This window comes from Sciurus carolinensis, chromosome 14, assembly GCF_902686445.1.
Source record: "Sciurus carolinensis chromosome 14, mSciCar1.2, whole genome shotgun sequence".
Lineage (NCBI taxonomy): Eukaryota > Metazoa > Chordata > Mammalia > Rodentia > Sciuridae > Sciurus > Sciurus carolinensis.
Window position 1 is genome coordinate 27,998,729 of NC_062226.1, and position 21,774 is coordinate 28,020,502.

General features: G+C 35.6%; 1 pseudogene; it reads left to right on the top strand.

Annotated features, from left to right (window-relative positions):
• Nucleotides 1–14,339: 14,339 nt before the first annotated feature.
• Nucleotides 14,340–17,523, top strand: LOC124964061 (olfactory receptor 13F1-like; annotated as a pseudogene).
• Nucleotides 17,524–21,774: the final 4,251 nt, after the last annotated feature.

A 21,774-nucleotide genomic window follows, 5' to 3' on the forward strand; every position in this document is an offset into this window, starting at 1 on the left:
TAACAAAATTGCCATGATATTGGCACCAAAACAGACATGAAGACCGATAGAACAGAATACAAGACACAGAGATAAATCCACATAAATACAGTTATTTCATTCTAGACAAAGGTGACATAAACATACACTGGAGAAAAGATAGCCTCTTCAATCAATGGTGCTAGGAAGACTGGAAATCTATATGTAGTAGAGTGAAATTTAATCCCTATCTCTCACCCAGCATAAAACTCAAAGTGGATTAAGCACCTAGGCATTAGACCAGAGACCCTGCACCTAGCAGAAGAAAGAGCAGGCATAAATCTATATCATGTCAGTTTAGGAACTGAATTCCTTAAAAAGACTTCTCAAATTCAAGAAGTAAAATCAAGAATCAATAAATGAGATGGCATCAACATACAAAGTTTCTTCACAGAAAAGGAAAAAATCAAGAACATGAACAGAGAGCCTACAGAATGGGAGAAAATTTTTGCCACCTAAACCTCGATAAAGCCTTAATCTCTAGGATATATAAAGAACTCAAAAAACTTAACAAAAACAAACAAATAACCCAATCAATAAACGGGCAAAGGAACTGAACAGACATTTTGCTGAAGAAGAGATACGAATGACCAACAAATAATATATGAAAAAATGTTCAGCATCTCTAGCAATTAGAGAAATGCAAATAAAAACCACACTGAGGATATGGGGAGAAAGGTTCACTTATACATTGCTATTGGGACTGCAAGTTGGTCCAACCAAGATGGGAAGCAGTATGGAGATTTCTTAGAAAACTTGGAATGGAACCACCATTTGACCCAGTTATCCCACTCCTTGGTTTATAACTGAAGGACTTAAAATCAGCATACTTCAGTGACACAGCCACATCAATGTTCATAGCAGCTGAATTCACGATAGCCAAGGTATGTAACAAACCTAGGTGCCCTTAAACAGATGAATGGGTAAAGAAAATGTGGTATATATACTCAACCATAAAGAATAATAAAATTATGACATTTGCGAGTAAATGAATGGAAACTGGAAAATATGCTAAGTGAAATAAGTCATTCCCCCCAAAAACAAAGGCTGAATGCTCTCTCTGTGGATGCTAACCCACAACAAGGGAGGGTAGGGGAAGGAAGAATAGAAGGTCGTTGGATTAGACAAAGGGGAATGAAGGGAAGGAGGTTGGTATGGGAATGGGAAAGACAGTAGAATGAATTGGACATACTAAATGAATTGGAATTAATTGCTCCTAAATGAATACCTCACCAGTGTAACTCCATATTATGTACAACCACAAGAATGGGATCCTAACTGGAATGGGATGCACTCCATATATGTATAATATGTCAAAATACACTGTACTGTCATATATTTCTAAAAACAACAAAAAGAACTTTAGAAGTTATTTCCGATCAAACTCAGATATGTTATTTATAAGTAGTAAAACAAAGAGAAAAAGTTGAAACTAAAAAGTTCACAGAGGAAAGCAAAAGGAAACTAAAGTGTTATATTAATATATAATAAAAATGGAAATTAAAGTACCAAATAATATAGGTATGTCAATCAGTGATAACTGTCATAATTGATGAAGAAGCTATTTCAGTCATAAAAACATATACATGAAACAACACAGAAACTAAACCCATAAAACAAAATGATTCTAGATTTGCAAGAAGAATTGAATTACAAGTATTTATCCAGAATTGATTAAATTTGGGTGGCAGAAAATTAAAATTATTGAAAACATTGTGATAATACAAAATAAACTTTATCATATGTATACATGTTTTGTGTATGTTTATAAAACCTTACATCCCTCTGAAAGAGAAATCACATTTTTTGATAACATTTACAAAATAGCATAATCTAAGAGTTGCCTATGTATGTGTTCTTTTCTTGTGATAAGACATTTCTGATTCATTTTTGGTCAACTTTTAAAACATATCATGTAATTGACTGTCAAAAAGTTCATAACTAGAGAATTTTAAGTCCCATTTTCTTATAATAAAATAAATTGGAAATAAAAAGTGGAGATTGAACAAAAATACCTAGTCACTAGATGAGAAAGGACACGTACTTACTACCTCCTATATCAAAGAGGACACTGAAAGAAAATGAAAAATATTCTCTAGAAACCCATGAAAAGATTTCAGAAGTCTATACAAAAAGTTGAAGCAAAACAGCTTTAAATGACTTTAGTAGAGTTAGAACTACAGGAGAAATGTGAAATATTAAATAATTGTGTTCTTATATCATAAAATTATAAAAATAAATCCAAATAAGGTTAAAGACATTTTCAAAGATAAAAACTTAAATTAATGAAACACACATGCAAAAGTAGAAAGCACAAATCTGTCCTAAAGCTACTATATTTTTTAAAGGAAGACTTTCAACAGGAACATTCTTTGTGAGTCAAATAAATAAATCATATAACAGTACAGAAAAATGAGAACTTCTCATACAATGGAAGCAATAAGAATTATAAGAATTAAGTGCAAATGACGAAATATTTGTTGCTATAAAAACGTATAATTTCCAAGCATAGTATAAAGTATCAAAATCAACTGTTTTAAAATCATCACATTGATGATTGGTCACATTTTTTGCCATTGGTCACATTATTTTGTAGGATATTTCTTTTGAAATGTTAGTACTGTCAATCAGATTACAGGCTATTCTAGCCTATGAACCAAATTCTCTTTGAAAAATGAACGTTTAAAGCTTGACCACTGCAGCTATACGGCTTGGGTTTAAATCCAAGAATTAGGGTTGGGGTTATGGCTCAGTGGTGGAGCATCTACCTCATATGTGTGAGGCACTGAGTTCATCCTCAGCACCACATAAAATAAATAAATAAAATAAAGGTATTGTGTTTATCTACAACCAAAAAAAAGTATTTAAAGAAATCAAGTTGTACATGTCTGATAGAGCTAACGTTCCAAAAAAAAAAAAAAAAAAAAAAAAAACCCAAGCATTAACAATTTATCAGCTACATGACCTAACTTTTCTGTGCCTTGTTTCCTCCTCTCGATAAAATAGGGATGATACTACTAGTAATAACAGTAACTTCCTATTCTATGGGGTTACTCCTATGATGAATCCTTTAATCTTAGGAACAAAAACGTGAATCAAGCAGTAAAATATCTGCGGAGAAGAAAATTTTTAAACAAGTAAGTGGTACAGGGGAAGATAATTTTATAATCACAATGTTGAAATCAATTAGGAAAATAAGAATTAAACACAAATTCCTGCTGCTATTTCAAATTCATCTCACAAGTCTCTCCAAAATATCATTCTCTGGTGAAGTACATAAGGAAAAAAGTAAATAAGTAAATAAATTTCAGTGTTTAGGAGTCAAGTATTATAGTTTTTTTCCCCTTCTTCTTGTCTTTTTAGTTATACATAACTAGAGTATATTTTGGCATATTTATGCAAACATGGAATACATCTTATTCTAATTAGGAACCCAATCTTGTGAGTGTACATGATGTGGAGATTCACCGTGGTGTATTCTTAGATGTACACAGGAAAGTTATGTCAGATCATTCCACTGTCTTTCCTATTCCTATCCCCCCTCCCTTCCCTTCATTCCCCTTTGTCTAACCCACTGAACTTCTATTCTTCCCCTCCCCTTCCTTGTTGTGTTAGCATCCACATATCAGAAAGAACGTTTGACATTTTTTTTTTGAATTGGTTTATTTCCCTTAGCATAATAGTCTCCTTTGTTGTGTTGGTTTTTGTTGTTGAAAAACTTGGTTGTGAGGGCAAATTGAGGGACACAATGATACTGAGGGAGATTTATAGACAGGAGTAAAACCTTCTTTTCCCTTTTATTTCCATAAAATTATTTCAAAAACCAATTTCATACTTCCTTATTTTTTATTAGAGCCTTATAGTTATACATAGTAGTTGAGCTCATTTTGACAAAATCATATATGTGTGGAATTTTATTTCGGTCCCCATTCCTCCCCACATTTCCCCCCTTCTTCCCCCATTCTCCCTCCTCTGTTCTATTGATCTTTCTTTCACTCCTTTATTTATTTTGATTGGTACTTTCTACATATACCTAACGGTGAAATTCCCTGTGGTATATTCATATATTCAAGTGAAGGAATTTTGTTAAATTCATTTCCTCTTTCCTCCCCCTTCCCAACCTCTTCCTTCCTCACTTTGGATCTCCTTCTATTCCACTGATCTTCCCTATAACTGTGAAATCTGATCTACCCAGACTTCTTTAATTTGTTCTAACTTCTACATATGAGAGAAAACATTTAACCCTTGATCTTTTGAGTCTGGCTTATTTCACTTAGCATCATGTTCTCCATTTTCATCCATTTATCTGCAATTGCAATAATTTCATTCTTTATGGCTGAGTAAAACTCCATTGTGTAAACATACTGTCTATTCTATTTTAGCATGTTTTATTGATCCATTCTTCTATTGACAGGCATCTGGTCAGATGCCATAATTTGGCTATTGTAAATTGTGCTGCCATAAACCTTGAAGTGACTATATCACTATAGATGGTGATTTTAATTCTTTTGGATAAATACCTAGGAGTCCGAGAGCTGGGTGTGGTTCAATTTCTACTTTTTTGAGGAATCTCCATACTGCTTTCCAGTGGGTTGTCCTAATTTGCAGTCCCACCAACAATGTGTGAGCACACCTTTCCCCCTAGTTCCTCACTGGCATTATTTATTTAGGTTCTTGATAATTGCCATTCTGATTAGAGTGAAGTAAGGTCTCAGTGCTGTTTTGATTTGCATTTCCCTGATTGCTAGAGATGTTGAACATTTTTTCATATATTTGTTGGCCATTTGTATTTCTTCTTTTAAGAAATGTCTGCTTGCTTCTTTTGCTCAATATTTGATTGGCCTATTTTGTTTACTTATTTATTGATTGACCTTAAGTTTTATGAGTTCTTTATATATTCTGGATATTAATCCCCTGCCAGGGGAGCAGTTGTCAAGGATTTTCTCCCGCTTTATAATCTCTCTCTTCATGCTCTTAATTATTTGCTGAGCAGAAGTTCTTTAAATTTGATGCAATCCCACTTATTGATTCTTGGTTTTGTTTCTTGAGTCGTAGGTGTCTTGTTGAGGAAGTCAGTGCTTGCTCCTACATAATGGCACACTTCCTTATTTTTATTATAAGATGGAATGATCTGGTTTTAGATTTTTTATAAATTAGTCACTATCATGGATTTCAATATTATGATTAACATAATTTAATTTACTTAAAGTCTGTTATGATGCATAATGCTGATTGCCCTTTGTACAGCTTGCTGCATGTTACTAAATTTTTGATCCTGGAAAATATATCAGTGTTATAATTTTCCTTCTTCTCTAACCATGAGACATTTGGATTATTATTCTGACCTGAATTCCTTACATATTTTGGATATTAGATCCTTATCAGATGTATGGGTTACAAATATTTTCTCCCAGTCTGTGAGTTATCTCTTCACTCTGTTATGTCTTTTGCTGTGTAGAACCTTCATAGTTTGATGCAATTTTGTCTATTTTCACTTTTGTTGTCTGTGCTTTTGGAGTTATCTCCAAGAAATCATTGCCCAGATCAATGTTGTGGAGCTTTTTCTTTATATTTTCTTCTAGTAGCATTATATTTTCAAGTCCTACCGTTATTTTTTTTTATCAGTTTTGAGTTGATTTTTGTATATGGTATGAGATAAGTGTCCAGTTTCTTTTTTATGCATATTCAGTTTTCTCAGCACCATTTATTGAAGATACTGACCTTTTTCATTGCGAATGCTAGGTGATTTTGTGAAAAATCAATTGACTACAAATTTTTGGATTTATTTCTGGGCTGTCCATTCTATTTTAGTAGTTGATATGTCTGTTTTTAGACCAATATCATATTGTTAGTTATTGTGATAATTTAATAACATATTTTGAAATCAGAGATGTGATGCCTCAAGTTTTGTTCTTTTTGCTAAAAATTGCTTCAGGACTTTTCTGGTTTCCTAACCAATTTTAGGATTGACTTTTAAATTTCTGTTGATAATGCCATTGTAACATTCATAGGCATTGAAATTGCATTTTTTGATATGTACATTTTAACAATATTAATTTTTGCAGTCCATTAACATGAGTTATCTTTCCATTATTTGAATCTTTTCAATTTATTTCATCAATGTTTATAGTTTTCAGCATGCAAATCTTTCACTTCCATGGTTGTCTTTTTTTTTTTTTTATGAAGGCATTGGTGACCATCTCACCTAAAATGATATGTTATTAATAAATAATAAGTAAAAGAATGAATGTTCAAACAAGAAAACTTGTGTTTCTCAATGGAACATGCTAATTGTTTCATCAGAAGTTCCCTCTTCTTCACTTATGAGATGAGGAGTGTATCACAAAGAATGTATTTTGAAGCCACACACTTTCATCTATCATTCATCTTTAACATTAGAAATTAAAGTTCAATAAATCAATATATACAGACTTAGGAACAATTTGAAATACTTCCCTGATTCACCATCATAGCCCTGAATTTGATAGTCATAATTGCTGAATGACTAGACATTTGCACATAGATATTCTGTTGTTCTGTCTTTTTATATATGTCATTGATTTTAATACATTCCTTCAAAAGACATTCTGGATATTTGTTCGCTAAGGCCTTTTAGGGCTATTACAGATATTGCTATTATTTTAAAAGTTAAATAACTTAAAATCTAAAACAAGAGGTATCACCTTGGTTTCAAAAATTCTGAAGTAGTTTGAAAAAGTCAACATGCATGGTTATGATTCTGAAAAGACTGACATTAGAGTTCACACTTCTTACTTGAATTGAATTGACAAAATTATTTTCTGGAGTCTAAATAAACCTGGGACAAAATGTAATTATTTGATATGATATTAAACTCTCATATTTATGAATAATCTTGAGTCCTGAAGGATAACAAATTTCCCAAGTTGCTATGAATGTGTTATTAAGTGCCCTTTTAAAGGTTACTTTGAGACTCTGGGGAAGTCATGCTCTGCATATAGAATAGATGCTGATGAAAGGTCAACTAAACCTCTAAGTAAACTAATATTTGTCCCTGTCCAATTTCCCCATGAGTGATAAAGAGCATTCCTCTGGGCTGATGTAAAAGATTTATATTGTTGCCTGCCTGGTTCCCATGGAAAATATTGATCCGAAACATACCATTTCTTAATCATGTAGCTGCTGTTAAATTTTAGTAGAATATTTAATAAATTCATAATCATATATATTGAATAGTAGTGGCATGCTTATTTTTGAAAATTTGGATCCATTTAGAAAGGATCTGGTGTTATTGTTAATAACATTGGTACCAATAGTGTAGAACAGAGAGTTGTCTCATCTTCTCTGAAAACAAAAAGAGCAGCTCCAAGTATGTGTTTTCAACTTAGGTTTTGAAATAAGTCCTATGATAGAAGTTTTCATTACTGGGATCCAGACAGAAAGTTGTTTTGAACTTCAAATCATTAGGAACAATTGACCTTGGTCTGTGCTAAAATCTAGGAAGTTTTCTGCTGAGAACTGGGTCGTCTCTAAAACCTTGGCACGAGTATTTTTGTCTCAGAATCTACTCATATTACAGATCTATTGGCCAGATCAGGCCAACCTAGAGACACTATCATAGAGATGTTTGGTACAATTTACCTTGAAATTCATAATTTGCTTTATATTTGTTAGATACAGATAGTGATCAGGTACTTCATAATAATTTTTATTTTCTTCCTTGCTACCTTACTAAAATCATTACAAAATGTTTTATGGGATTTGAAAGAACTCATTCATAACTAGTACTAAGAAAATTGTTTTTTTTATTGGGTATACTGTTTTGGAGCTAAAAATATTTTACATTTTCTACAATCTGTGGTTGGCTTATGTCCTAAGAAGAAAAAAGTTTCAAAATTTTTTATTGTCTTTTCTATTTAGTTATACATGACAGCAGTATGCATTTTGATTCATTGTATACAAATGGAGTACAACTTTTCATTTCTCTTGTTGTACATGATGTGGAGTCACACCATTTGTGTACATACCCATGTATATAGGGTAATGATGTCCATCTCATTCCACCATCTTTCTTTCCCGCTCCACCCTCCCCTCCACTCATTTCCCTTTCTACACAATCCAAAGTTCCTGCATTTTCCCCCAACCCCTGTTATGTATCGGCATCCACTTATCAGAGAAAGCATTCAGCCTTCGGTTTTGGGGGATTGGATTATTTCACTTCACATGATATTATCCATTTACCTCCAAATGCCATAATTTTATTCTTCTTTATGGCTGAGTAATATTCCACTCTGTATATATACAACAGTTTCTTTATCCATTCATCTACTGAAGGGCATCTAGTTTGGTTCTACAATCCAGCTATTGTGAAATGAGCTGCTATAAAAATTGATGTAGCTGTGTCACTGTAGTATGCTGATTTTTAGTCCTTTGGGTATAGGCCAAGGAGTGGGATAGCTGGGTCAAATGGTGGTTCCATTCCGAGTTTTCTAAGGAATCTCCATACAGCTTTCTGGAGTGGCTACACCAATTTGCAACCCCACCAGCAATGTACAAGAGTACATTTTCCCCCACATTCTCGCCAACATCTATTATTGCCTGTATTCTATTCTTTTTGACTTTTAAAAAAATTATCTATTTTTTAATTTTTATAGGCTGCATTTTGATTCATTATACACAAAGGGGTACAACTTTTCATTTCTATGATTGCACATGATATAGATTCATACCATTTGTGTAATCATCCATGTACATAGGGTAATGATGTCTGTCTCATTTCACCATCTTTCATACCCTCACCCCTCCTCCCTCTCATTTCCCTCTATGTAATCTAAATTTCTTCATTCTTTTCTTACCCACCAACCCCACCCCCATTGCTTATCATCATCCACTTATCAGGGAAAACATTTGGCATTTGATTTTTTTGGACTTGGCTTATATAACTTAGCATGATATTCTCCAATTCCATTCATTTATCTGCAAATGCCATATTATTCTTCTTTATGGCTGAATAATATTCCATTGTGTATATATGCAATAGTTTCTTAATCCATTCATCTGTTGAAAGGCATCTAGATTGGTTCCACAATCTAGCTATTGTGAATTGAACTGCTATAAACATTAATGTGGTTGCATTACTGAAGTATGCTGATTTTAAGTTCTTTGGTATAAATTGAGGAGTGGGATAACTGGGGCAAAAGGTGGTTCCATTCCAAATTTTCTGAGGAATCTCCACACTGCTTTCCAGAGTGGCTGCACCAATTTGCAACTCCATCAGCAATGTAAAATTGTGCCTTTTTCCTCACATCCATGCCAACATCTATTATTGTTTGTGTTCTTGATAAAAGCCATTCTAATTGGAGTAAGATGAAATTTTAAAGTTGTTTTAATTTGCATTACTCTAATTACTAGAGATGTTGAACACATTTTTATATATTTATTAATCGCCTGTATGTCTTCTTCTGTAAAGTGTCTGTCCAGTTCCTTGACCTATTTGTTGACTGGGTTCTTTTATTTTTGGTGTAGTTTTGTAAGTTCTTTTTTGGAGATTTAGTACTCTGTCTGAAGTGCCTGTGGAAAAGATTTTCTCTGAGTCTGTAGGCTCTCTTTTCACATTATTGATTGTATCCTTTGCTATAAAAATCTTTTTAGTTTGAGTCCATCCCATTTATTTATTCTTGATTGTATTTCTTGTGCTTTGGGAGTATTGTTAAGGAAGTCTGATCCTAAGCCAACATATTGAAGATTCTGGCCTACATTTTCTTCTCTTTGTTGCATGGTTTCTGGTCTAATTCCTAGGTCCTTGATCCATTTTGAGTTGAGTTTTGTGCAGGGGGAGAGATAGAGTTTTAATTTCATTTTATTGCATATGGATTTCCAGTTTTCCCAGCATCATTTGTTGAACATGCTATCTTTTCTCCATTGTATGTTTTTGACTCCTTTGTCTAGTATGAGGTAACTGTATTTATGAGGGCTTGTCTCTGTGTCTTCTATTCTGTACGTTGGTCTGCCCATGTATTTTGGTGCTAATATCATGCTGTTTTTGTTACTATTGCTCTGTAGAGTAGTTTAAGTTCTGGTATTGTGATACCTCCTGCTTCACTCTTTCTGCTCAGGATTGTTTTGGTTATTCGAGGTCTCTTATTGTTTCAGATGAATCTCATGATTGCTTTCTCTATTTCTATGAGGAACATCATTGGGATTTTAACTTTTGGTAGTATGACCATTTTGACAATATTAATTCTGCCTACCCAAGAACATGGGAGAGCTTTCCATCTTCTAAGGTTTTCTTTAATTTCTTTCTTTAGTGTTCAGTAATTTTCATTGTAGAGATCTTCCACCTCTGTTGTTTTATTTCATTTTTTTTAAAGGTGATTGTGATTGGGGGAGTTTTCCTAATTAATCTTTCAGAGGATTCATCACTTATGAATAGAAATGCATTAGATTTATGAGTGCTGATTTTATATCCTGCTACTTTGCTGAATTCATTTATTAGTTCTAGAAGTTTTCTGGTGGTGTTCTTTGTGTCCTTTAAATATAGAATCATGTCATTGACAAATAGTGACAGCTTGAATTCTTCTTTTCATATTTATATCCCTTTAATTACTTTGAACTGTTTAATTACTCTGGCTAGAATTTCAAGGATGGTGTTCAATAGAAATGGTGAAAGAGGGCATTCTAGTCTTGTTCCAGTTTTTAGAGGGAATGCTTTCAATTTTTCGCCATTTAGAATGATGTTGGTTTTGGGCTTAGTATAGATAGCTTTTAAAATGTTGACATATGTTCCTAATATTCCTATTTTTCCTGCTGTTTTGAGCATGATGAAGGGATGCTGTATTTTATCAAATACTTTCTCTGCATCTATTGAAATAATCATATGATTCTTAACCTTATGTCTACTGATATGATGAATTATGATTATTGATTTCTGGGTGTTAAACCAAGCTTGCATCCCTGTGATAAACCCCAGTTGATCATGGTACACTATCTTTTTAATGTGTGTTTGTATGTGATTTGCCATAATTTTGTTAAGGATTTTTGCAACTATATTCATCAGGGATATTGGTCTAAAGTTTTCCTTCTTTGATGTGTCTTCATCTGGTTTTGGTATCAGAGTGAAACTAGCTTCATAGAATGAGTTTGGAAGGGTTCCCTCCTCTTCTATTTCCTGGAATACTTTGAGGAGTATTGTTATTAGTTCTTCATTGAAGGGCTTGTGGAATTCGGCTGAGAGTCCATCTGGTCCTGGGCTTTTCTTGGTTGGTAGGCTTTTTATGGCTTTTTCTATTTTGGTGCTTGAAATTGATCTGTTTAGATTGTGTAAGTCTTCCTGATTCAGTTTGGGAGGTTCATTTGACTAAAAATTTGTCAATGTCTTCAATATTTCCCATTTTCTTGCAGTACAAATTTTCAAAGTAACTTCTAATTATGTTATGTATTTCAATGGCGTCTGTCATGATCTTTCCTTTTTCATCATGAATTCTAGTAATTTGAATTTTCTCTTTCTCTTCATTAGTGCAGCTAAGGGTTTGTCAATTTTGTTTACTTTTTTAAAGAATGAACTTTTGTCAACTTTTTAAATTGTTTCTTTTGTTTCAATTTCATTGATTTAAGCTCTGATTTTAATTATTTCCTGTCTTCTACTACTTTGGGTGTTCATCTCTTCTTTTACTAGGGCTTTGAGATGTAGTGTTAGGTCATTTAGTTGTTGACTTTTTATTCTTTTAATGTATGAGCTCAATGCAATGAATTTTTCATAGTGTCCCAGAGATTTTGTTATGTTGTATTGTTGTTCTCATTTATCTCTAAGAATTTTTCAATTTCCTCCCTGATGTTTTTTGTTATCATTGTATCATTCAGAAGCATATTATTTAGTCTTCAGGTGTTGGAGTAGTTTTATTTTTTATTTAATCATTCATTTCTAATTGCATTCCATTATGTTCTGACAGGATACAAGTTAGTATCTCTATTTTTTGTATTTACAAATGGCTTCTTTGTGGCATATCATAAGCTCTAATTTGGAGAAGGATCCATGAGTTGCCAAGAAGAAAGAGTATTTGCTTGATGATGGTTGAAATACTCTCTATATATCAGTTAAGTCTATATCATTGATTGCATTATTTAATTCTATAGTTTCTTCATTCAGTTTTTGTTTGGTGGATCTATCCAGTGGTGAGAGTGATGTGTAAAAGTCACCCAATATTATTGTGTTGTGGTCTATTTGATTCTTGAAATTGAGAAGGGTTTGTTTGATGTACATAGATGCTCCATTGTTTGGTGCATAAATATTTTTAAAATCGTTATGTCTTGCTGATTTATGCTTCCCCTAAGCAGTATGAAATGTCCTTCTTTATCCCTTCTTACTAACTTAGGTTTGAAGTTCACTTTATCTGATATGAGGATGGAGACTCCTGCTTTTTACTGGGTCCATGTGCATGGTATATTTTTCCCCATTCTTTCACCTTTAGTCCATGGATGTCTTTTTCTGTGAGACGAGTCTCTTGAAGGTAGCATATTATTGGGTCTTTCTTTTTAATCCAATCTTCCAGTCTATGTCTTTTGATTATTGAGTTTAGTCATTGCCATTCAGGGTTATTGAGATATGATTTGTATTCCTGGTAATTTTGGCTTATTTTTGGTTTTTAACTTGTCCTTTGATTGGTTTTTCCTTTAGGGTAGTTCCTCCCTATGCTCACTTGTATTGTTGCTTTTCACTACCTCCTCATGAAATATTTTGCTGAGAATGTTCTACAGGACAGGCTATTTGTAAATTCTTTTAACTTTTATTTATCATGGAAAGATTGTATTTCATCATCAAATCTGTAGGTTAGTTTTGTTAGGTATGAGATTCTTCGTTGGCATCCATGTACTTTCAGAACTTGAAATATATGGTTCCAGGCCCTTCTAGCTTTTAGTGTCTGGGCTGAGAAATCTGCTGATATCTGTATTGGTTTCTTCTTGTATATAATCTGATGCTTTTTCTCTCACAACCTTTAAAATCCTATCTTTATTTTGGATATTAGGCATTTTCATTATAATGTATAACCAACTTGGTATGGATCTCTTATAATTTTGTGCATTTGGTGTTCTGTATGCCTCTCATAGTTGATTTTCCATTATATTCTTCAGGTTTGGGAAATTTTCTGATATTATTTCATTGAACAGGTCATTTAATCCTTTAGTTTGTATCTCTGTGCCTTCCTTAATCCCAATAATTAATAAATTGGGTCTTTTTATGATATCTAATAATTCTATTAGGTTCCTTTCATGATTTCTTACCATCTTCTGAGTTTGGTCAACTTCATTTTCAAGATTAAATATTTTGTCTTCATTGTCTGAGATTCTGTCTTCCATGAGATCTAGTCTTGGTAATGCTTTCTATTGAGTTTTTAATTTGATTTATTGTTTCTTTCATTTCAAGTATTTCTGTTTGGTCTGTTTTTTTTTTTTTTTTTTTTCCAGAATCTCAATCTCTTTATTGAAATGCTCTTTTGCTTCCTGCATTTGCTCTTTTAACTCTTTATTGGAGTAGTGATACATTGCCTGCTTTTGCTCTCTTATCTCATCCTTTGCTTCATAATCATTTTAATTATATATATTCTAAACTCCTTTTCTGTCATTTCTACTGCCATGCTGCCATTGGATTCTATCAAAATAGCATCTTGGTTTGTTACGGACACTTTCTTTTCCTGTTTTTCATGTTGTTCGTGTATCTTCCCTTCTAGCAGTGAAGATGTGAGGTATAGCAGCTTACCCCTGTAGGCTAACTGTGACCCTGCAGGTTTCCAATACTTCTTTGAGGCAGAGATCAATATTAGCTAACAATATGCAGCCCTAAACCAGATAGACCCTATGAAGATGTTAACAGTATTGCAGTGAACAAATAGGATGGGTTTGATTATAATCTACAGATAGCCAATAGGCTTGTAATGAGTTCTATAATTTCTAATGGTGGACAATGAGGATGGGGAGGGGCTTAGGAGTAAATGGGATAAAAGGGAGCATACGGAGGTAATATATCAAGGCAAGAGTGATAGTGAGATCAAAAGAGGTTGTTCATTATGAAAAAAAGGAGAAGGAGACTTTGAGGAAACGGGTAAATAAAAGGAAAATAGAGTGAGAAAAAAAAATAAAAAATTCTACAATAGCCATCCACCACTCAGACCTCCCAGTCTTTGGTATCCCAATGAAAGCGAGGTACCTGTCAAACATTCTTCCACAGGCATCTCAGGAGGGGAACCACCTCACCCATAGATGGTGGCCATGCCCTCAGGGATAATTCAAGCTGTCTGCACCAGCCTCCAAATGCCCAAGGGAGCCACAGCAGGGAATCCGAGTGGGGCATGGGTATTGAGTTGGGAAACAACCTGTGGACGCAGTTGCAGGCAGTTTGGGATCAGGAAGCAGTTGGTGTTGTGTTTGAGGGAAGTCCAACCTGTTGCTTGTATTCTTGATAATAGCCATTCTAATTGGAGTGAGATGAAATCTTAGGGTAGTTTCAATTTGCATTTTCCTAATGGTTACAGATGTTGAACATTTTTTCATATATCATCTGTTGATTGCTTGTATATCTTCCTCTGTGAAGTTGTAAAGTATCTGCTCAGTTCCTTACCCCATTTATTGATTGGGTTCTTTGTATTTTTGGTGTAAAGTTTTTTGACTTCTTTGTAAATCCTGGAGATTAGTGCTCTATCTGAAGTGTGTGTGGTAAAGATTTTCTAGCACTCTTTAGGCTCTGTCTTCATGTTATTGATTGTTTCCTTTGCTGAAAAAAAAAACTTTTTAGTTTGAATCTATCCTATTTATTGATTCTTGATTTTATTTCTTGTGCTTTGGGAGTCTTGTTAAGGAAGTCTGGTACTAAGCTGACATAAAGATTTGGGCCTACTTTTTCTCCTATTTGGTTCAGGGTTTCTGGTTTTATTCCTAGGTCCTTTATCCATTTTGTGTTGTGTATGGGGTGAGAGATAGGGTTAAATTTCATTTTGTTGCATATGGATTGTCCTAGCACCATTTGTGGAAGAGGTTATCTTTTCTCCATTGTATGTTTTTGACACCTTTGTCTAGTATGAGATAAATGTATTTATGTGGGTTTGTCTCTGTGTCTTCTATTCTGTACCTGTCAATTTTGATGCCAATACCATGCTGTTTCTGTTACTATTACTCTGTAGTATAGTTTAAGGTCTGGTATTATGGTACCTGCTGCCTCACTCTCCCTGTTAAGGATTGCCTTGGCTATTCTAGGTCTCTTATTCTTCCAAATGTATTCCATGATTGCTTTTTCTATTTCTATGAGCAACATCATTGGGCCAAACATTTTCTCTGAGAAGTAGATGATGCTACATAACAGGGGGAAGGTGGGGGGAATAAGGGAAGAATGGTGGAATTTTGGATTTTGTAAAGGGAAATGAGGTGGGGGAAGAGGCAGGGGAAGGAAAGATAGTGGACTGAGGTAGATACCATTACCATATGTACATGTGTGATTATAGGAATGGTGTAAATCTACATCATGTATAAGCATAGAAATGTAAAGTTGTATCCCATTTGTGTATAGTGAATTAAAATGCATTCTGTAAAAATAAAACTTTAAAAATTTAAAAAAATTGTATGTGGAAGTGGGAGGGGTAGTGTTGGGAAATGAGCTTGGAGAAGTAGAGAACAGAGAGAATGCAAATCTGTGTATTTGATACTGTGTTTGAACTCTGTCTTGTGTAACAGGGTTTTTATACATGTCTCCATATGTGATCAGTTGTGACATATGTTTTAGGTAATTTGATTCAAATAATAAAATAGTAAGTTTTAAAAGTGATTTTCTTTCTAATAAAGCAGGATTTGAGGTCATTTCCATATTCAAAAGTGCCTTCTGGAGGATAAAGATGGCGTAGTATTACAGGGACTGGGCTGTTGCCTGTCTTCCTAGTCTCCTCTGATATTCGTCAGGATACAGAATATTTGTCTGTCATATTAAGTAATCTGCATGTTTATGAAGTCACTTTTTATTTCAACTTAAAAAAACAGCTCTTTGCCTAGCTAATTCCCTCTGGTCCTAATTAGGTCCAATGAATTTGTAAGTTTTATAAGATTTGACGAAGCAACTGCCTATAATATAGAGTTAGGTTTCTTAGTTTGTATTTGCCTAGTATCCTGAGGCATAATTATATCATATTATAGTTATTTATTTACTTTTCTGTTTACTATATTTCATTGTGCATTGCCCAAGAGAAGATTTGTATAATTCAGCTGTAGATATTCAGTGCCCTATAGTGTATTCAATAAATGTTGGATGAATGAATTAATAATGTGATATTGCCAGTAATTTTGACAGGACAATGATCCCTATAAAGCACTTCTAATAAAAATTCCTTGAAAGTTCATGAGGTTTAAATTTTTAAATATATAAAATATAGACTTCTATTCACTACTCTAGATTTAAGCTGGATAATCATTTTAATTTTTTTTTTCCTGGGATTTTCTCACTGCCCCCAAGTTGAGGTCATCACATTTGTGCTTGTCTGATAATGTACCTGAGCAGCTTGCTGGGCAGTGTAACTTTGATTTCTATTCCTGTTCTGGATTCCCACTGCACACCCCCATGTACCTCTTCCTCAGCTCCTCAGCATCCTTTCCTTTCTCAGCATCTGGTACACATCTGCTTTCACTCTGATGCTCACAACTTTGTTTCATGGACAAACACCATCTCCTTCTCAGGATGTGCTTCTCAGATGTATTTCTCCCTTGCCATGGGCTCCACTGAGTGTGCTCCTCTCCATGATGGCCTATGACCGGTATGTGGCCATTTGCAACCCCTTGAGATACCCTCTCATCATGAACAGGAGGGTCTGTGTGCAGATTGCAGCTAGTTCCTGGTTGACAGGCTTGCCTCACTGCCCTGGTGGAAACGGTGCCTGTGCTGCAGCAGTCTCTCTGTGGCAACAGCATCATCAATCATTTCACTTGTGAAATTCTGGCTAACTTGAAACTGGCTTTTGTGGACACTTCTGTGGTGCAGTTAATTATGCTGATGATCAGTGTACTTCTCATGCCAACGTTGCTCATTGTATCTCTCTCTCACTCTCTCTCTCTTTTTTGGGGGGTGGGGGGTGGGGTACCAGAGATTGAGTCCAGAAGTGCTTAACCACTGAGCTATATCCCAGCCCTTTTTATTTTGAGACAGTGTCTTACTAAGTTGGTTAGGGCCTTGCTAATTTGCTGAGGCTGACTTTGAACTTGCAATCTTCCTCTCTCAGCCTCCTGAGCTGCTGGGATTACAGGTGTGTGCCACTGAGTCCAGCCTTTTTAATCTCATATATTTATCCTCTCGAGCATCCTGAGAAATCAGCTCAGTGGACAAATGAAGCAAAGTCTTTTCAACCTGTGCAAAGTCCTGAGAAATCAGCTCAGTGGACAAATGAAGCAAAGTCTTTTCAACCTGTGCAAAGTCCTGAGAAATCAGCTCAGTGGACAAATGAAGCAAAGTCTTTTGAACCTGTGGTGGTTCTGTTTTATGGGACAGCTCTATGTACCTGAAGTTCTTGGCTGTAAATTCACAGGAAATAGGTAAATATATGCTTTTATTCTCTAAAGTTTTGACTCCCATGTTGAAATGCAGTCATCTGCAGGAGAAAACAGCTGTGAAAAATTGCTTATTAAAACTGTCTTTGTGGAATGAGACAGACATCATTACCCTTTGTATATGTATGATCACATGCATGGTATGAATCTACATTGTGTACGACCATAGAAACAAATTATGTACCCCATTTGTGTACAATGAATCAAAATGCAGTCTGTAAAAAATTAAAAGCTAAATAAAATAAAAATAAAAAAAGAAATACCTAGAGCACACTGTGAATCCAATTCATTATTTTGTATATTAGATAGATAAAGGAAAGATTCAAATATTTATCCTACCTTTGTTTTGTGAACTATATTATAGATTAACCAAAGAGTTACTGTGGAAATTTTTTTAAGATGGTGGTTTCATGGTTAAATAAAAAATAATAAATGATAAAAAAAAACTGTCTTTGTGTTCTCTTAATCCCTAGTGATAAATGGTATTGATAAATATTAATATAAAAGGGATTTAAGGACTAATGCACACCAAAACATTGGCATAATTGGAGAAGACATTTATTTATTAATTTTACATGATTTTAGTTGTCCATGGACCTTTATTTTATTTTATTTATTTACATGTGGTGTTGAGAATTGAACCCAGTGCCTCCACATGCCAGGCAAGTGCTCTACCACTGAGCCACAACCCCAACCCCTAGAAGACACTTATTTAACATAAGATGTGCAATTTCCTTAGTCCCTTGTTTGATTATTAAAACTCTTAGATGACATAAAGCCTTCGTATCTAAATCTGTATGAAACTTTTATGTAAATAATTCCAATGATGAGAAATTTAATTTTTTGTTTTGTGTTATGAAGAATAACAAATCAACTTGAAATATCATTAGTAACTGTTGATTATTCAAAATTTTACACATGTAATATGCAAATGTAATTACTCTAGTAGGTTATTGACTGATTTATAATTAACTTGCTTTTTAGAATGGCTAAGTTTAATGGAAACAATCATGTATTCTATAGATGGGTGGCTGTGGTTTACCTGTGTGAATGTTTTATCCTGGGATGGACGTATGTGATGCTACTGCCTTGGGATGGAGGAGGGCCTAGTAGGAAAACAAAATCAGAGTTCAGGGGTATGTTGTTGATCTCAAGTGACTGACATGATATGTCATGCTTTGAACTCAGGCATCATTAATCAAGCAATGAAGCCCTGATCATGTATTGCCACAGATACATGGTATTGAGATGCATCTACAAATAATAACAGGCAGAAGAAAGAACAAGATAAGGTAAGAGGGTTATAAGCTGTACAACAAGGGTTAGGAGGATGTTTTATTCTTTTATCCTTTTACTTTAAGCTTAGGTCAAGAGCTTGATTGTTTCAAGTTTCAGGAAGAAATACCATGTGTAGCCTCTTTGAACTGAAGGTACAAGTTCATTTGGGAAAACCTTTGTTGAAAGAGCTTTTATTCATTCATTCAAAAAATGTTTAATGAAATTTCTTTATGTGTTGGTCTCTGGTGCTGAAGTATAGAAGAGGGTATTGTGTGTGATAGGGCATGTGTCTGTCTTTCTCTCTCTCATGGTGATATGAAAAAACTAGAGAGTTTTCATAAACATATGATCTTTAATTGAGCTATCAAGGAGTAAAAGGATTTTGGTATGCTGAGAAATGAGTAAAACTTTTTTTTTTAGCAAATTCACAAAGGCAAGGCAAGGGAAGCACTTTTAAAGACTACTAACATTTATTTAAGGGATAAAAGTGGAATGGCTTGTTGAGGTCAGATTGTTGAGTTTTGTAATACAGGTAATACAAGTTTAGGCTTTATTTTGTTTATAATAGAGCTAGTGGAGATTTTTTTGTACTCTAGGGCATAGGTCACGTTGTGTTCTTAGTTTACAAAGGCTCATCTTTGTGATTAAGACTGCTTTTGCGGTAGTATGGAAGATGTGTTGAAAATGGGAGAGATGAGTTAGTGTAACATTGCAAGAGTGCCCATAGGGGTAATGAATAGTTAAACAAAACAAAATTTATTATCTCACAGTTCTGGATGCTGACAACCTGCGATCAAGTTCTTGGCAGGGCCATGATACTTCAGAAGGAGCTAGGGAAGGATCTGCTCTAGGTCTCTCTCAAGTTTTGGTAGTTCCTTGAGTTGCTGCAGCATAGCTCCAATCTTTACACTGCATTCTGTGTGTGTGTGTGTGTGTGTGTGTGTGTGTGTGTGTGTTCTTTTGTTCAAATTTTCTCTTTTCATAAGTACAGTCAGAAAAGGGTCCACCTTGGTGACTTCATCTTAAATTGATCATCAGAATAGACCCTGTTGCTTAGTACAACTGCACTTCTTTACATTGAAGCCAGAATTAAGGACAGGTAGTTAGTGTAGAAATAGAAAATCGGGTCAATTCGAGAAAATGAAGCCATGAAGCCATCTGCCTCTGGAAGTTGGAGACTGCCCCTGGAAGAATGGAATATCAAAGATCTCCGGAGCCCATTGATTACCAAATTTACCTGCCTTTATCAAGGACTGCAAACAAGGAGCTGCTAATTAATGCCCCCTGGCCCTTACCCGCCTGAATCACCTTGGCCCTCCCCCTGCCCTTGGCTTCTCACTTATGCAAAACCGGGCCTAGTCACGTAGGCAGGAAGGAGAGAGAGATAAGGGGGGAGAGAACTGGAGAACAAAAGACTTTAACCTATAAAAGATGTAGGGTGCGCTCACTTCTTGGGACTTTAGAACATCAGCCATGGCCCCCTTCTCCCTGCCGGGAGAAGTCTGTATTATTCCCTTTAAATAAACCTGCTTAATATGCTTGCCTTGGCGTGCTTCTCTAGTGCTTAATCTTCAACATTAGAAGAAGCAGAACTCGTCACCGGTAAACGGCGGTATCAGATTTGGAGGTCCCACCGAGATTTACGCCAAGGTAAGTAAGCTTCTCTCTCCATGCACCCCACATCTGTTTGAGGTACATCTTTCTTTCTGTATCTTTATTTTTGGAGGGCAAAATGGGCACCCGTCGGCTACTTAAATGCAGTTAGTGCAGCCGCCATCCTTAAGACTCGGGTGAGAGGTTTCCCGGCCCAGGCAAGTTTCCAATCCCCTGCTCTGCAGGCATGTTGGGGCTCTGCTGAAGCCGTTTCCTACTTTTCTGTCCAGGCCCGGAGCGCAATTGCCGCAAGTACACAGTGTCCCTAGTCCTGATCTGCCCAGGATGCGTGGAGGTGGAGGAAGGGTTGGAGCAACTGCGGGGTTCTCGGCCCGGGCTACTCTCGGGTGGACCCCAAAGGTTCCTTCTCCAGACTCCCCCTCCCGACAGCCCTGAAGGGTATCCAGGCTGATCGGTAGACAATGGCACTGAGGGAAAGCGCCAATCACCTTTGCCTCCGTATGGGCTATACAGTGCACAACACTCCCGCACATCCACTCCCTCCTGGATGCTCCCCTTCCCTTGCCGGTCAGACATTAGGAATTCAAGCTGTAGGATTAAGGCCTGGGATGATTAGTATGAAAATGCCCAGGTTCCCTTTGTTCACATAGTTAGCCTTCACTAGTCTATCTAGAGTCTCCCCATTACTGTTCCCATGCTTAAATGTGCTCACTGTGTTCTCTTTAAGCTGCAAGAGGGAGGCATTTAAAAACCCCTCCCATGAGACCCTCCAAGCAAAGGGCGTTATACGCCTAACAACCAATAGATGTCCCCTCACCCTCCGGAGATTCCTTTCGTCTACAGGGCAAGAAGATAGGCAAAAGGCACACTTTTTACTTTTGTCATCATTTTTCATAATTAGGAGTTTATAGTGGCAGGGAGGAAAGCAGTAATGCCCTTAAGTCTGAATCCTCCAAGGGTCTCTAGCACAGGGCAAACTAGAGCCCCAGCACTTTGCCAAAGGAGGCCAGAAATACTTTGGCAAAGCCAGGTGGTGAGAGACGGGTTTTCTGGACCGGATTGAAGCTCAAACTTAGGGAGACGTCCCTGCACATAGTCTCCGGCACGGGCGCCTGAGGTCTATTTTTCTTTTCTTCCACTTAGATGGGAGCTTCTCTCTCAACAGTATTGCCAGGTTCACCACTAGCCTGCATACTGCTAAATTGCAAATGAAAAGTGCCTTTCATATGTTACCATGCTTGACAGCAATAATCTCTACCATGAGAGGAGAAAGTCTTGAGGAATTGCCCACTAAGGGAGGAAAATTGAGGGAAC